A 5,054-nucleotide genomic window follows, 5' to 3' on the forward strand; every position below is an offset into this window, starting at 1 on the left:
TCTATTCTTCTCAATTTCTCCTCTCACTTTTCCCTTTTGCCCTGAAACAAGCAATCTACCCCTTCCCCCTTTATCTCTTTCCTTCGATCCTGCCCCCAGTCAACCCCACAACCCCAAAGAACAAATGCCTTTGTGTATTTCCTGGGCCGGCTCTCAATAGTAATGGCAGTTTCTTCCCCGAGAGGTACCAGAGACAATATAGGGAGAAACCAACCTTCAGATGCCTGGTGCGTGGAAGTGCCTATGCAAAGGTAGCCACTGCACCTTCCTTTTGGATTAAGGGAGATGCCATGGAAGTATTCCACTCAGCCAAGTGGATTAGCCTGATTTGGTGTATGACTCTGAGGAACAACTGAAGCTCTGATGGCCTAAATTCAAGAAACGACTAATTCAGAAGTCAGAGCAAAACTGTCAGGGTCTCTAATGTGGAACTAAATCACCACAGAAGCTCTCACAGCTCCCATTAAAGTTAACAGCCACGGCTCATCTGTGAGTGTGTCCCATGATCCTCCAGGGGTAGGAAGGAACATGAGCTGGCCAGATCGCCGAGCCCTCGCAGCTGAGGCCCTGGTGAAGACCCAGAGGCAGACCACACTGCTGTCCAGAAAACGGAAACGTGAAACTATGTGAAATGCGGACCTCCACGTCCAGATGCAGTCAGCTAACTTCTTCAGCTCGGCCCAGGGACTGAAGAGAACCCAGCAAAGAGCTGGCAGCATGAGTAATGCTCACTCAGAACCCATGCTTGGAAAGCTTGCTGCCTTGGCCATCGCCGAGCCCGTAAGCCTTTGTTTAGGTACGCCATTTACTCTGTGGGCACTGATTAGTTTACTTTCTCTTCCTTTTGTCTTTGACTCATAATCACTCTATGGAAAATACGATTTTAGAAAATGCAGCATTAACTAAATGGAACTGACGTAACAGTAATGAACCCACTCAAGATGGGCTTTGCTATTTGCTCAATGATGCTTCAGCATCTGAATTCGATGGAACAATGTCCTTGGCCTCTGGGAGCATTGAAGAAAGCCAAAATCCAGAAACGGCTGTGCTGTTCCTTGCTCAGATGCCAGCGCTCAGCTTTGCTTCTGAGTCTCCTTTTTCAGCTCCACCTGACCCTTAGGAACATCTGTCCCCGATGACAGAAAGAATAGGTTTTTACACTGAGTCGTCCTTGTGTGAAGTGCTAACCAAGCAGCAGGATTGCCGAGAAGAAACTCACAGGAGCCATCTTTCCCGGGCTGCTCTCCAGCAGTCCGCATCCCAGGAAGAAAACTTGTTGGGCTGCTTGCAGGCACCACCTCTGTAGCCCCCAGGGGGATGCGGTGTGGCCCCTGTTGCCCTAGGTGTGGATGAAATGACAGAAGTTCTGGGAAGGAGAGACTGTGTGAGATTAAACACTCCAAACCAGGGCAGTTGGCTTTAAAAGCCCTGCTCACTGGCTTTCTTTCCCTCTTTGTTCAGATATCCAGAGTCTTAACTGGTTGCAAGGACAATGACATAGACCTGCTTAGTTCACAAGGAACTTGATCTCAGTCTCAGCCCCTCCACAGCTCTGCAGACACCGGTGTCCACGCCCCACATCCTGCCATTTGGTTCTATAAACGAGACCCGAAGCGCAGGCAAACATAAAGAGCCCCATTAAAATAACGTATGCAGCAAACTGTGGGAAGGGCTTCATGGTAGCCTTGCTGGAGGAGGTTTTTCATGGAACCACGCGTGGCACAGCCCTGAGATGAACAGGAATTCCGTTTTAATAAGTTCCTTCCATTCTTTCTCTGTAGGCTGTAGCTGTATCCACCCTGTATAAAGCATATGATCTCTGTGTTGGCCACTTTATCCTTACAGAATTTGTAATGCTCTCTATTTTAGGAGATTTTTGGTATGTGTACATAGAATTAAGGCAGCGGAGTTATTTCTTTTTTAAGTGGAAAGCCTCTGAAATCGGATTTCAACAGATGAACAACAGTAGATTTTTTACTTCAGTGACCAAGACTGCATCTAATAGACATGAATGTAGCCGGCAGTTACAGAGACTTTACCCTGGGCCTTGCATCTTGTTACGTGGCACTATATTTGCCCTCCCTCAGAAGTCACTAAACGTGTCCAGCACTACCGTTGTTCTAACTAGACTGCAGCTTTAGGAGCCTCTCAGATAACAGGTGGAGGCAAACTTCACCCCTGCCTGTTGCTGTCGGTTTAATGACGGAGTGCGTGCAGTCCCCGAGAGACAGTGGTGACCACAGAAGCCGAGTCAAGGGGACATTTGTATAGTTCCAACTTTCCAGAGTAAAGAGCATGAAAATGAGACAACTGTCACTAGGCAAGGGAGTCCTGACCGGTGTTGAAATACAGCCCACCAAAACAGCCTGATGGGCGGGGCTCCATCACTCCTGCGGTCACCAAGTCCAGTGGTCCAAGCAGGCCACAACACAAGAAGCTGGCACTGGCAGGAGGTTTTGCTCAGGGTGTCTGTGGGGGTCCCAGATGCTAGAGAGCCAAGAGCTGGAGCCTATCCCACAGGTGGACCCGATGCGACTTTGAAAAGGAGCAAGAGCTCCCAGCTCAGCTTGATGCTTCCTGACCCCCAATGATCAAAGACTTTAACCTCTTTGCCAAGAAACCACCTCAATCACCTTTGTATGCATGCGACAAACCAACTGGGACAAGCCATTTGTGGATTCTAAATATGCATTCTGTTTAAAACAAAATGGTTTCCCGGATGGATTTAAAATCCAGAGGCATTTAAACTGCTAACCACCGCTCGATTCTACTCTCATTTCCCAGCCTGGTCTGCATTTCCCCTTGGTCTCAGACTGCCCTTCATTTACCATTTGTTATGTATCTAAAATGTCCCAGATTGTTCTGAGCACTATGGGTAAAAAAAAAAATCTAGAAAACAAAACTACTTAACAATTCAGCCTGGCTGTGACCTGGCCATTGTGTTAAACACTCTCCTCCACCCACCCAACCTGTCCAGCCTGTCCACAAGCCTTACTATAGCTCTTGATAAAAGTCGCAGCAACAAGTCCATGCTCACTCATTCCCACTTCTGTTCCTTGTTGGGGACACCTGTGAAATCCTAAGGGAGGTTTGGCCTCCTTCCTGGCACCAAATTCAGGAGCTGTTGCCTAAGATGACCTTATCCTCTAGCACTATCTACGTGCTCCAAGTTTCCATGTCCCACCGGGTTTTAATAGCTCACAAAAGGAACTCAGGAGACATTGCTGGAGCCTGTATTAACAGATAAAGGACACACAGTACAGTCACACAAGGGGAGAGATACAGGTATCCAGGGCGGAGCCCATCAGAGTTCCCAACATGGAATTGCCTGGTCTCCTCTCTAGAAGGGTTATGGACTAAGGTGTGGGTTGCTATTCACCAAGAAGCACCGGCAACAAATGTGCTCCAGCCTTCTTTAGTGTTCTGAGAGTGTTTGAAGCTCAACAGCATCACCCTAACTACCAAGTAAAGAACCTGACCTCAAAACTCAGTTTCCATTCCCTCTGGAGGTCCCAACTGATACTGCAGAAGCAGAAACCCCATTCCAAACCACACTATTAGGTTCTGTGTGCATGACCCAAAGCCCCAAACAAACGAAAATTACTTTATCAGAAATTAAACCCAAGGTTAAGAAATGACTTCCCAGGAGCTGCGGGCAGATGCCAGACATTGGGTTAAAGTCTCTCTAAAAACCATACAGCATTCTCAAAGGGAAGATTCCTCCAGACTTGTTTTGTTCAAATACCTTCTCTGTCTTTCTAACTAGCAGGTCTTTTGAAAATGAAGCCTGGCCAGATTATTCACCTATTACAACTTGCAGAGGTATTTCTCATCACCATTAGGACCAGATGTAACCTCTTCATCATGACCTAAGGGACCTCAGAGGTAGGAAGGTCTAGAGTGCTTGCTAAAGAAGAGAGAACAATAAATAGTTCCTATAGAAACAACTTTCCACCTCACTCATTTCTCCTAAGGATAATCTAAAGTATTTCACGGGAAAGTGCTCATCTAAACAAAATAGCTTCATTCAGAAATCTAATGTTGGGAGCAAACACCATTATATAAGACATGAATTGCTGATCACTGAAATTGTGTTGCCTAAATTGAAATACTGGAAAACCATCACCATCATCCAGGAGGAAGATCCCACCAACATTAAATGGGGTGATGTTAGTGCCAAGTATGTTGTGGAGTCTACGGATGCTCTCACGACTGTGGAGAAGAACAGGGTCTACTTGAAGGGTAGATCCACAAGGGGCATCATCTCTGTGCCTTCTGATGATGCCCCCTTGTCCATGATGGGTATGGGCCATGAGGAGCATGACAACTAGTTCAAGATTGTCGGCAATGTATACTGAGGTACCAACTGCTCAGCCGCCCCCCTCCTCCATCCCAACTCATCCATGACAACCTTGGCTTTGTAAAATGACTCATCATCACAGTCCATGCCATCATTGCCACACAAAAGACTATAGATGACACTTCTGGGAAGCTCCAGAATGATGGCTATGGGGCTTCCCAGAACATCATCCCTGTATTCACTGGCAATGCCAAGGCTGTAGGCAAGGTCATCCCGGAGCTGAATGGGATGCTCACTGGCACGGAACTCTGTGTTTCTGCCCTCAGTGTACTGCTGTGGATCTGACACGCTGCCTGGAGAAAGCTGCCAAGTACAAGGACATCAAGAAGCCTGTGAAGTAGGCATCAGAGGGCCCACTAAAGGGCATTCTGGGCTGCACTGAGGAGTAGGTTTTCTCCTGCAAATCTAACAGTGATTCTGGGGCTGGCATTGCTCTCGTTTCCTGGTGTGACAATGAATACAGCAACAGCAACAGGGTGGGTGGTGAACCTTGTGGCCTACATGGCCTCCAAGGAGTAAGATGCTTCGGACTAACCACCCCAGCAAGAACATGGGAGTGAGACAGAGGCTCTCAGCTGCTGAGGAGTTTCTCTCCCAACTCAGCCCCCAACATTGAACATCTCTTCTCACAGTTTACATCCCCGGGGCCCAAGAGTGGCAGAGGTTTAGGAACCCCTGCTTTCTTGAATGTCAT

The 5,054-nt window shown here is 47.5% G+C and overlaps 1 pseudogene; it reads left to right on the forward strand.

The window, feature by feature from the left end:
* The first annotated feature begins 651 nt into the window (after positions 1–651).
* Positions 652–4,645, forward strand: LOC101985382 (annotated as a pseudogene).
* Positions 4,646–5,054: the final 409 nt, after the last annotated feature.

Source organism: Microtus ochrogaster, unplaced genomic scaffold (genome assembly GCF_000317375.1).
Source record: "Microtus ochrogaster isolate Prairie Vole_2 unplaced genomic scaffold, MicOch1.0 UNK10, whole genome shotgun sequence".
Taxonomy (NCBI): domain Eukaryota; kingdom Metazoa; phylum Chordata; class Mammalia; order Rodentia; family Cricetidae; genus Microtus; species Microtus ochrogaster.